Raw genomic sequence first — 13277 nt, 5'->3', positions numbered from 1 at the left:
ATTTCTGCAACACTGAGATAGTTGAATGACTGCATTAGGGAGCCTATAGTACTTTAATAAGTGCCCTACGTGATGTAGGGCCCTGATCTTCCAATGAGTAATTAACATTCATGTAAACTGTTCTGAAATAATTAAAACTGAAATAACAATCTCTTGAGCCAAATTGGACATAATGGAGGAGATCCATGATTAGAATCTCCTGACGTTTTTCATGAGAACTTCCCAAAATGCTATCAGGAGAAACTCTCCATGCTGTTTTCCTGATTAAAATTAAAATGCCCCTGTAAAATTATATTTGATTCTGGGGGGGGGGGGAGAAACTTAGAGGCAGCAATTATAAAAACCAGAGGTAGAGTGGGTAGAGTTCGATTAAAAGAATACTTTGAAAGGCCTCTGTTAAAATTGCCAAAGTCTGCACAGTCCCTTCACAAAGTTTTGAAGGTTGCAATCCAGGTGATCTCATATAACAATTGGAGGAATTTGGAGATCACTGCTTGAGGGTTTAGGATATATTGTTCTACTGTAACTGAGTGGCTATCATGCATGCTTACATATACAGTGGTACCTTGGAAGTCAAACAGAATCTATTCCGGAAGTCTGTTCGACTTCCAAAACGTTCGGAAACTAAAGCATGGCTTCTGATTGGCTTCAGGAAGCTCCTATAGCCAATCGGAAGCTGCAGAATGTTGGACATTCGGCTTCCAAAAATAGTTCACAAACTGGAACAGTTACTTCCAGGTTTGTGGTGTTCAGAAGCCAAAACATTTGAGAACTAAGCTGTTCGAAAACCAAGGTATGGCTGTATTCTTATTTCAAATGTGGTCTTGGGTTTTCCACTCATAAAACATTTTAATGTGATTTTCATTGGGATTTGGGTTCCTTGAAGCTTGTCTGTTTTCTTTTGCATAATGCTAGGCCCATCATCTACTTTCATGTTGTTTTAAGTCAGGGGTCCCAAAACTAAGGCCCAGGGGCTGGATGCAGCCCAGTCACCTTCTAAAAGCAGCCTGCAGATGGTCCGGGAGTCAGCATGTTTTTACATGAGTAGAATGTGTCCTTTTATTTAAAATGCATCTCTGGGTTATTTGTAGGGCCTGCCTGGTGTTTTTACATGAGTAGAATGTGTGCTTTTATTTAAAATGCATCTCTGGGTTATTTGTGGGGCATAGGAATTCGTTCATCCCCCCCCCCCAAAAAAGATATAGTCTGGCCCCGCACAAGGTCTGAGGGACAGTGTACCGGCCCATGGCTGAAAAAGGATGCTGACCCCTGTTTTAAGTGGTTTAAAGGGGCTGGTGGCATTAAGTGTCATGAAGAGGAGACCATCAACAACTGATAGCAGTTTTCCTTAACAGCAAGAGGCTTACAGGAAAAACCCAACAACTAGCAGTTCACTGGCTGCTTGCCCTATGCTTAAGTATGAAAGTCTGGCATTTCCTGGTATGGCAAGCAAGGAAGATCAACAGGTGGCTCCCAATAATCAGCTGATAGAAAGAAAATGTCACACACTTGTGTGCCTTTCTATTTCCCCCCCCCCCCCATGATCTAATCCCTATTCCAGGCCAGTTTCTAATTAGTAACTATACTTACTCCATGCTGCAACCTCTGTTTCTAGTCACCTGTGTTGCAGGAATGAAAATGGGATTTTGAAGAGTGCTTTTTACGTGCTTCTCCCCCGTATTTTCATGTCACTTCAAATCCTTGCTTAGGACCTGCTTTAAATCTCTTCAATTCTCATTCTCTCACTTCTAAATGTGGCTTACAACCTCACATGCGACCCCTCATCTATTGAACGCTCCAGCTGTGTTTACTTTTCATTCTGCTAACTCAGGCATGCACATTTCATACAGAAAATCCAGAGAAATGCCCGAGCTTTTTGTGCACTGTGAAGATAATTTTGGCCTACCTCTTACTTTACCACACATGAACAGAATACACACACTAGTTTAAGTTGAAATCATATGGACGGCATGCTCCCTCTCGGCTGCCCTGCAGTGAGTGTAGCCCTTGGCCAGCTGCCATTTTGCCACACCCCCCCTCAGGGTGACACTTGGGGTGGACCAACCCCCAACCCCTTCCTACACCCCGGCTGCCCCAGGGATGTCATTTCAGGTGTCACTGAAGGGCAGAAAATTGTTGATTTTGCGTTTCCATAATAAATAATTAAATAATGTGAAATATATCAATGAAAGTCAGAGTTAAAAACAAGTTAACCTAAAAACATTCAAAATAAAACCACACACACACACACACGTATTTCAGTAGTCTTACCAAAACAAAAAAAGTTGTTAATTTTGCTATTTATTTTATTGTATTTTTTACTCACAGAGGGAGGCACTTTGGGGGTTTTCTGCTGCAAGTGACAAAATAACTTGGCTAGCTATAGGTATTTTATGCACCTGGGGAGGCACCATTTGTTGGCACCCCCTACCTGGAGAAAGCCTTAAAAGTGGCACAGTGATGTTTCTTCTTTCCTTTTCTCACACAACACAATGTGGTTATTGAGGCAGATGCTGTTCCATCAACATGCAGACTAGTGTGTGTGTGTGTTTGCATGCTGAGACAGCTGTATGTGATTTCTACCAGCAAGTTGCAAAGTGTTACAGAAAGAGCCAGGAACCCTTACATTATTCACATTTCTTCTTTCATTTTGATGTGAGGGGTTTTATTCTGAGTACGCAAACTTTCTATCAAATCAGTAGACTTTTATAGCCACATCTACTATGAAACAAACAGCAGGCCACAAATCTGTATCATTTCATTTCTATAGACCCACATTCTCAAATACTTATGCACCCCAGGCCATTCTCCTGACTCCAGTTCTCCGTTCCCAAGCAGTGCAGTTGGAAATCTCATTAAAAAAGAAAAAAGAAATACCCATATCTTCCTGAAAAATCGATTTGGCTTTTCCAGTTTTCTCCCTGCTCCCCTGCTCCATTTTCATCAACTCTTAGCTTCCTCCTTTGGACAGAACTGATTATTCTGCTATCTGTTAATAATAATAATGCTAATAATTTTATTGTTTATACCCCATCCATCTGGCTGGATTTCTCCAGCCACTCTTGGGTGGCTTCCAGCAAAATACAAAAAATAATAAACTGTCAGACATTAAAAACTTTAGGGAAGGGCTGCCTTCAGATGTCTTCTAAAAGTCGGAAAGTTGTTTATTTCCTTGACATCTGATGGGAAGGCATTCCATAGGGTGGGCGCCACTACTGAGAAGGCCCTCTGCCTGGTTCCCTGTAACCTCACTTCTCGCAGTGAGGGAACCGCCAGAAAACCTTCGGAAGTGGACCTCAGTGTCTGGGCTGAATGATGGAGGTGGAGATTCTCCTTCAGATAGAGGCTGTTTAGGGCTTTAAAGGTCAGTACTAGCACTTGCTGTTTCAATACAGTAGAAGAGTATGTGGATGCAGTATGTTCATCTAATTGCATTCATTATAGTACTTTCTCATGAGCTATTTTAGGATATTTTACAGGAATGGCAAGCATGACATTGCGGAAGAAATCAGAGCGTGCTTTTCACCACTCCTACTTCCACCACCTAGCCTTTACATTTTAAATAAAAATACTAAACACCAGTGAATTGAATGCTGGGTTTAGCCTAGGGGTTATTTACTCAGTGAATATATAGTGACACTTCCATTTCCCAGTTGAGGAAGGCCTTATGTGTTGCTGCTTCATTCTCAGTGATGATCCCACCACACATACCAGTGATCACTTAGAAGTATAAGGCAGATTCATTGCCTCCTTTGTGCAAATAACTCCTGGTGATTCAGAGCAGTAGTTGTATGCAGTCATTGGCTTGATACAACAAAAAATACCCCAGCTAGCTTCTGCTTCTGGTTTCTTCAGGACTCAATATTGGAGTGGGAGAGGTATCTCTGAATTAAAAAAACTGGACCCACCACACAATAAAAGTTATATTTGTCCTAGTAGAATCCTATGTGAGAGCATGTCCACAGGTTTTCCCAGCATTTAGATCAGGGTGTGGCACCTGTGGCCCTCCAGATGTTTCTGGACTCCAATTTCCATCTGCCCCAGTCAGCATGGGCAATTATCACTGATGATGGGAGTTGCAGTCCATGAACATTAGGAGTATCACAAGTGCCATCTCCCTGATCTAGATGTAATATATCAACTGCATCCCCCTTATCTATTACACCAATTATTCTAGCATAAATGCAGTTAGATTCATCAGGCAAATTGTTCAATATTTATACATTTACAAGTTAGGTTTTTTATGGACATTCACCTAATTATCACTTGCAGAAAAGACGTCTTCAGTAAAAACTAACATAAAATATCATGAATAGGCCATTGATGATCATTAGCATATTTGACAGAAAAAAAATACTATGGTGTAGAGGAAATGCAGAACTGTGCTGATACTTGCCACTATGGCCTCCCTCCCTTTTGATCCCAGTTCTCCGACAGGTATGCCTGAGACACTGTGTGCCAAGTAGCATATTGCAGAACACCCATGCTTCCTAGCAGCTACATCTTCTACTCAGAAGCAGTGCAAAGAAAGCCAGATGGAGTTCGCTGTGGGTGCACAGTGGGAGATCAACTAAAGAACATGTCGCACTCCCTGAACCTGGAGAGGCACACCTGTTACTTCCTTGTCATTGATCTCTGGGAAAGCGGAACAGCTCACCAAAGGAGGTAAGGAGAAGATGAGTGCATTATTTCCAGCAATATTCTACACTGGATCACATACAGAAGCAGGTACCAATTAAAGATTGCACAGCATGAAGCAGATCAGATGGTAGTTGCAATTGAAAGGTATAATTCAACACCACAGAGTCACAATTCTTAATGGAAGTTATGACACCAGAGTAGGTTAGTTAACAGTACTGCCAAATGGAAGCAACAGTTTGTGATGAATATTGCTAGCAGTCAAATGTGGCATCGTGAAAATGAATGCTTCCTAATGGCTAATGTGCCATGCATCCTAGCAATTATTTCAAAAGGGTTCTCATGAATGTATTTGCAGAAGTTCTGAAAATCCCACTTTATTTCAGACACCGAAATCTGATGACTATGCTATAACTGCCCCTGCAACTCAGAAATATTGCCAATAATACTCTAGTGATGTTGGCATTAGGTGCTCATGCACTTAAGGACTAATGACTATTCATGGAATTTTATACTGTTCTCTCCTCCACTGCATGGTATCCAAAGGGAACAATTGAGGACTAGGAAGCAGAGCAAATAACTCAAACAAGGATTTGGTTCACACACTTCTGCTGTGCCCCCAAGTCAAGAATCCATCACCCAATGACAGCTGAAATGAAAACATGGCTGCTTGGGTGAAACTGATGCATAATTCTGAGGAATCTGTGCCCAGGAAATGTGGTGCAAATCATCCTTAACTGCTTACCTTGCTGACTTCCATATGTATTTGCAAGTCTGGATCAAGTATTTGTACCAACAGAAATGCTTTTAAAAAATTATTCTGGAAAATAGATAGATGCAAAAGCACTATATTGGTTGTCTCCAAGTGGATTTTTGAGGTTAGAATAGAGACTACAGTATGAGATTCCTGTTAGGGTGTCCACAGGAATAATTACATACAGAAACTTCCTATGGAGGCAATTCCCCCAGAAGACAGTTAAAGAGGTCAAAATGATAGTCTCTGTCTGCTCCACTGGGATGATCATAATCAACCTGAGCAAAAACTAATGGATTTGTTTCTACAATGTCTTGCAACCAGTTTGCAGGAGTGCACAGCAGAAGTAGCAAGCTCAAGATGGGCAAGATGGGGGATTTAGTTCAAGGCACATAAGCCCTAAGTCATTTCCCAAGAAACATCCATCTAACCCACTTTAACCTTTAAAGTAAACCCCAATGTTCAAATGACATTTGTTAAGTATATATGCTATTTCACCTCTCTCCGAAGGAAGTCTCCCCTTTTCTCAAAGCTTCGGCAAAAGACAGTGTTCCATTTGTTTTCTATACAACATGAGCCGCAGAAGATAAATAATTTACCAACAATTCTAAATCAAGCATGGTATATTTGCTACAGACTAAAGGATAGAGGGGATTACTTTAAGCAGAATTGTGTGAGTGTATGTGCCTATCCATCCATCCATCCATCCATCTATCATCCAGAACAGAAAACCTAGGCACTTTTCAGATGGAGGATAAGATTAAATATGCTATATATAGGCTTACAAATGTATCCTGTCAAAGGGCTGCCAGGAGCTTCACAACATTTTAGCTATTAAGGATTAAAAGCTAATTATACATGCAAACTTCCCCTTTCCCTTTTCTCCTGTGAAACAGGGAAGTCACAGCATTTTTAGTTTAACATCGCTTCATTATGGCAGCTAATGTTGCATTTGCTGTGATTTACCTGATTTTATTTTATTCTCATCACAAGCTACTTTAAATTCCAAAGCTGTAGAGCAGAATAAAATAAATAAATAAATAAATAAATAAATAAATAAATAAATAAATAAATAATAATAATAATAATAATAATAATAATAATAATAATATCATGGCCAGCTACCCAGCTCCTAAAATGGCTTGATGGTCTTTTGCAAGAGTTTCAGCATTCAAAATCAAACAGATCTCACTATACTCATTTTCTAGATGAAAAGACTGTTTGGAATCCTTTCTTTATGTATGCTACTTTGAGCTATTTGTGAAACAGTCATATACAAATGCACATACAAAGAATGGTTTGAAAAGCCTGCAACCAGCTGGCCAGATATTGAAGCAAATCCATTCTTCTAGCTTTTCTTTACATACAATTTTATCCATTTGCACAGAGATCTTCCCACCTCCATCAACTCCTTCAGTACATTATCAATCACTTTATTGGCATATTAGCAATCATTTTATTGTGCTGTGTGCATTAAATTCATTGTCATGATACATTCAGCATTATTTGTACCAGTTAGCTTTCCTGAGCTGTAATAAGAGGACATATTCCTCACATACCCTTTTCTAACACAGCATGAGAATGCCAAATGCATCATTGTGAGGGCAGGTCAAGGCTGACAACAAAGAACTGCTACATTTACAAGCTGAACTTCCTTAAACCCAAGCTGAAATTCTAGGAACTGTTACATGGGAGTAAGTCCCATTGAACACAGTGGGATTCATTTCTGAGCACACATGTATAGGATTAGATTGAACATCATTTCATGTCAGAAACTGCATTGTTCCTTGCGTACATGTGCCTATGTATAGCCATGGGAGGAATTCAACATTATGCAAAGGTGATCATTCCATCAGGGCAAGCATATTTTAGCCCCATATAAATTGTGAAAATTGGCAAATCACAGAGGGTACACAGGGGAGACAAGGGGGGAGGACCCCATTGCACAAGCAGGCATCCTTGCACAATGCTTCTGCTGACAGGACTCATTTGGTATATATGGCAAAACAGACATGTATAGATTTATAAGATACTCATACAATTTACTGTTTTCTAACTAGATTTTCTTTAGAACCAATTGAGTATTTCCAAAATTGGAAAAGATATATAAATGAAAAGCAAGATAAAATATATGATCACACACACACACACACTGTACATACTGAGTGTGCAATCCTAAGTCCCTAAGGCGACATCCCAGGAGCTAAAGGGAGGTCCACTGTGAAGGTCATCCTTTGACTGGCAGTGGAAAGCTCTACCACTGTAGCTCCTCTGAGCAGAAAGGGCAGAATAGAATCCTTTCCACTTGATTCAGCCTCATATTGCAGTCCAAGCTAGCCAGTGGGGTGGCCAGGTGTGGCCAGCATGGTATGAATGCATCGTCTGCTGATTTTAATGCATTTTGGAAGCACTGCACAAACTGTTTCACAATTCCTGTACTCACTGCTTCCTAAGTGCCCAACAGCCAGCTGGTTGTTGAGCAATTTGGAAGCATTGCCTGTAAAGTCCCTTTTGACCAAGCTATGCCTTTACCTTCCCCCCACTCCCTGATGTCATATATGATTTCATGTGCAAGGCAAGTAAGGGCGGGGTATCGCCAAAATGGCGTCAGGGGCCAAATAGCGAGGCATGGTAGGTGAAATTTGTCCCATGGGGCACAGGTTCCTGGCTCCTTTTGCTGGATCTAGAGATACAGCAAGTGCATTTTTATTTTGGTCTCCTCAAAACACCTGTTCCCATGTTATGGAGAACCAGCAAGAGAAGAAGCTTGAGTGAAAGATTTTTCACTCTTTTTACACTTCTATCACAGTGTGTAAAAATAAGACTTGGGATCTTCCTCATATTGACATTTATAAGCCTCAGAAGCTTGATGGTGCTCATGTTCTTCACTGATCTACAAATTTCACTTCGTATGTTGCAGCAGAACAGACAGATGAAATGCAGCTCACTTGCATTTCCTCCTTTTCTGCTGTTTATAGCATAGTAAATAACCAGGAACCTACAAGCCTCATTGCTCATTATACTGAAGGACTTCATTTTCCTTGTTTTTAAAAGAAACAAAAACAGAAAAAAGAAAAGCCAAGCAAAATGGATATCTCTTCTTCTGGAAAGAGGTACAGAAAGCATGGACTCACTTAGAGCTAGAGCTAGGAGCTCTAAGGAGAGGGAGTTGCAAAACATGTGTGCTAAGATGTTTTATACCCATATTGCATGCCTCAATAAAACACCTGTCAAATAAATGTCAGTATTCACTTTCATAATATATTGGGGCCGCCAGGTCCTATCACACACAAATGCCAAAGACTAAATCTGTACACTGCACAACATCCTTGAGCACAACAGGTAACTGTTTTATAATAGTTGTTTCATGTAACTAAGTGATCGTAGATTGAGAAAGATCAGCCCAACAGTTCTCTGTATAAAATATGTTTCTTTTGTCTGAATTAAAAAAGGACTTACTAATTCATGTCTATACTTGAAAATATACTTTTACTGTCTGCCAGTGCTAAGTGCTAATTTAAAATGAAAAACAGTCTGTCCTCCTGACCCTAGAAGTCATGTTTGATAGTAGAAACAAACACAGTTCGTTTGACCAATAATAATAATAATAAAAAGCATCAAATTACCTCAGTAATCTGTTTCCGGTCATGAAGCCTAGATCCACTTAGCAGTCACCATGCCTTGGCCACTGTTTAAAAGAAATAAATACCAATTAGGGAACTGGGTTTACAAATACAGATAGCTCAGCCAGTAGAGCATGAGACTCTTAATTTCAGGAGAGTGGGTTCAAGCCCCATGTTCGACAAAAGACTCCTGCATTGCAGGGAGGTTGGACTAGGATCACCTTGTGGCCCCTTCCAACTCTACAATTCTATGATTCGATCTGTCATTAGTTTGGTTGAATGAGCTTTTATCAAGCAGATCCATGGAGGAATATAGAATAAAGAACATCTAGGGAAAACCAAACCAGATTAAGGGCAATTCACATGGTCACTTGGGACCAGTAATTATCAAGGAATAAAATTATCATCTTTTGATAAAGTATCCTCCACGTAACATTTTTTTTCACATGGTAAATAGATGCCTGTTGGTGGCAGTGACCAGTGACTATTCATGCAATCAACTTGAGGCAGACACAATAATCACATGAACAACACGGGCATGCTTATTGCTTCTCAGTCATCCCATTATTCTTAATATTACATTTTAAGGTCACCTTTCACAGATATGACCAAAGATGTTGCAAAATTTGGTCCGCAGTGCTGGTTTAAGAAGGGTGGACTAATTTAGCACTTCAGATTTGTCAAGAAGGTGCGGCTCTTCTTTGTATAACTATACAGATATGTGAGGGTCTTGTTTTTTGTTTTGTTTTTCTGTTGCTAACAAAGCCCCCCCCCCAAGTGGCTTTAATATCCACTTTTTCTTCTCCACACATAAAAGTCATACACTTGATGTGTTCAATGAGTCTTTAGGAATAATAGAGTCAATCCTTTAAGAACCAATATACTGTGGTGGACATTTCAAGGAAAAAGAACAGATATATTAAAACCATTTCAGCAATTTCCTTTGGTATTGAAAGTTGTGACCCTTTGAATAGCAGCTCCAATGCATTTCTATTTAATGGCTCAGATCTACATATGAAGCCCTAAGGGTTGGAATACACACAGAAGCCTCATGTATTTATTTTATGGAGAGTAACATTAACTTAGGAATACTTTGATGAATGTTGAGTAGGGCTTTGCTGCTGCTGCTGCTGTGTGTGTGTGTTTGTGTGTGTGTGTGTGTGTTTGAGATAGAGAGAGAAGAAGAAGAAGAAGAAGAAGAAGAAGAAGAAGAAGAAGAAGAAGAAGAAGAAGAAGAAGAAGAAGAAGTCTGCAGCATTTTGAAAGAGCATACTGTGATACACACACTGGTTTTCAAAAATTTGTCTGCAAATATAATACTAAAATCCTCATGTCACATACAGTCATACCTTGGAAGTTGAACAGAATCTGTTCCGGAAATCCGTTCGACTTCCAAAACATTTGGAAACCAAAGCGCAGCTTCTGATTGGCTGCAGGAAGTTCCTGCAGCCAATCGGAAGCTGCAGAAGCCCCATCAGATGTTCGGCTTCCAAAAGAACATTCAAAAACTGGAACAATCACTTCCAGGTTTCGATCATTCGGGAGCCAATTTGTTCAGGAGCCAAGGCATTTGAGATCCAAGGTACGAATGTACTACTTTGCAGTTTGATCTTGACATCTTTCCTACTAATATTTAATAGGATTTTTAACCCAAAACAAGACCCAGGAAGTGCACACCACAAAATATGTTCTGAAAGTATTCTGATTTCATCTCTCACCCCCCCCCCAAGAAACCTGCCCAAATTTGGAATAATGTTCTAGGTCTAGATTGCTGCCCTGGTGTTGCTGGAGTACATCAGTCACTGGACGATTATCCCAGACCATTGGCATTGCTGACTGAGATTGATAAGGGCTGGAGTCCAACAGCACCTGGGGAACCACAAATTTCCATCCTCTCTTTTAAGTAGAAATCGGGTTCCTATACGATTCCCACAAATCATGCAGGCTTTCAGCACTTTTTGTTTGTTTGTTTCAGGAGTCTGTCAGTTGAAATTAATTTATTAATTCATAAAAAGCTTTGAGGCAAGTTTCTTGCCTCTTTGTTCCCTGAATATCTGTCCCATTTCCAGTCCATAACTCCATTAGGAGCAGATGGGAAAGTAAGGAAAATTCAGGACCTTGGATAAGGACTAAAGTACAAGTTCAGGACCATGGTTAGTGATCCTGCAGCTGAGTCAGAAAACACAAGCTATCTCAGAGGTATATTGGAACAACTGGCAGAGCCTTATATTGTGGGCTAGGTAGTCAAGCTGGAACCCTACCTGCTAAGTGTCCATCTGAAGACAGTTGTTTTTTTAGGAGCGGGTTTTCTAGCAGTGGGGACTGTTTCAGAGAAAAATCCTGGGAGTGTCTGTGGTCCAGACTTGGGTGTTTTAGAGTTAAGATGCCAGTGGACACACTGTGGAAGGGCCAGGAAGTGGAGGCATCTCCTCAGGGCTGCTGCTGTAGGGGGATTCTTGGTCTGGGGCCATGACAATAGGGAAGGCTTTAAACTGCTCACCACCCTCAGGGATTTCAGTGCAGCCAATATCAATGATCCTGCACTGCAGCATTGTTCCTACACTTGAGTATTGCAGTGTGTGTGTGTGTGTGTGTGTGTGTGTGTGTGTGTGTTTTAAAAAAGTCTATTTGGGGTATAATTTTGCATATAATGAGTCAAATACCCACTGCCTTGAGGGACATCTTCAGGAGAGAAAAAATGCTAAGTAGTAAACCCTACACAAATCTGGAGTGGAGTCCCTAAAGCAGTTGGATAGTGTCCTGTATGTCTCCTTCCAGCAATTCCTGCAACAAAGTTGGTGCCAAATATATTGCTCTCCTTTCCTTTAGACCACATCAGAGAGACCAGCAATGTCTTGTCATCTGGGCAGCCCAGGACCTCCATACAGACTACTCAGGCTTGTGCCCCAGGGAGGTCACTTTGGTGCTGCCAACACAGCAAAAACAACATGGGAGGAAGCAGTTACAAGTTACCAGTCTCTGCAGTCACAGCAGGTGATCTGATTCTCTAGCGATTTGACTTCACCCCTGGAGGTGCACTCCATTGTCTCCCAAGACAGATGCCAACAACCACAACCCAAAATAATACACAACCCCCATATCTTATACTAAATATAAAAGAGTCAATTTGTAGGCTGTACCATATTTCTGGAGCATAATTTATCTAGATCCAGATCTATCTATCTATCTCTATCATCTATCTATATCTATCAGCTATATACATTGTTGTATGCATCTGTTTATGTGCACCTTACTTAGGGGATCTGGAGTGTATACTGTATGCATATAATATATTATGCTTATAATAAATACAATAATGTGAATGAGGTGTGATAACTTCATTCTTTGCAGAACTGAGGGTTTTTGCTTCTCTTAAGGAGTGAGATGGGTTTTTTTTTTTAAATCAACCCTGCGTAGATAAGCTTGACATCAAGATTATCAGACAAATCCATTCTGAGTTTGGTGTGTGTGTGTGTGTGCTGTAAAAAATGCTTCTTATGTCTGTATTATTTTTGCTTTGAGTACTTATTTACTAGAGGGACCCAGGTGGCGCTGTGGGTTAAACCACAGAGTCTAGGGCTTGCTGATCAGAAGGTTGGCGGTTCGAATCCCTGCCACGGGGTGAGCTCCCGTTGCTCGGTCCCAGCTCCTGCCCACCTAGCAGTTCGAAAGCACGTCAAAGTGCAAGTAGATAAATAGGGACCGCTCCAGTGGGAAGGTAAACGGCGTTTCCGTGCGCTGCTCTGGTTCGCCAGAAGCGGCTTTGTCATGCTGGCCACATGACCCGGAAGCTGTCTGCGGACAAACGCTGGCTCCCTCGGCCTATAGAGCGAGATGAGCGCCGCAACCCCAGAGTCGGACACGACTGGACCTGATGGTCAGGGGTCCCTTTACCTTTACCTTTACTTATTTACTGTTTATTATCTTATTGTATGGTTTTGCTTTGATTGCCTGTCTTTTATTGTCACCAGCTGTCTTGTACAAGGACACTTACAGGTGGAATAGCAGAACAAAATAAATTTGTGTCTGCAGTGTGCAGGGAAGGAGAAAGCAAGATATTGAAGAAGTTGTGTAGGTTTGTAGATTCTGCTTCCATGCAAGGGGCTAGACAAGGACTTCAGACTATTCATCCCTTCCTCAGTGCACGCACACACACTTTATGACTTTCATGACTCCATGCAGCAGGCATAACACACTCCAGACAACCCATTTTCAGGGGATTATATGGCTCTTCTCAGGTAGTTAAAGTCACTCAACCTTTT

At 40.9% G+C, this 13277-nt stretch overlaps 1 protein-coding gene across 9 annotated transcripts in view; it reads right to left on the bottom strand.

The window, feature by feature from the left end:
* The window catches only part of DAB1 (DAB adaptor protein 1), a 561275-nt gene that overhangs the window by 256600 nt on the left and 291398 nt on the right, over positions 1-13277 (bottom strand). For all 9 annotated transcript variants that reach the window (XM_033152001.1, XM_033152013.1, XM_033152007.1 and 6 more), the window contains exon 3: positions 9019-9080. The gene's annotated coding sequence lies outside the window, so the exon portion shown is untranslated. The remainder of the gene's footprint in view (positions 1-9018; positions 9081-13277) is intronic.

The sequence above is a fragment of the Lacerta agilis genome, chromosome 6 (assembly GCF_009819535.1).
Source record: "Lacerta agilis isolate rLacAgi1 chromosome 6, rLacAgi1.pri, whole genome shotgun sequence".
In the NCBI taxonomy this organism is placed as follows: Eukaryota; Metazoa; Chordata; class Lepidosauria; order Squamata; family Lacertidae; genus Lacerta; species Lacerta agilis.
The sequence above is the reverse complement of the archived record's forward strand: the minus strand, read 5'-3'. Positions and strand labels throughout refer to the sequence as shown.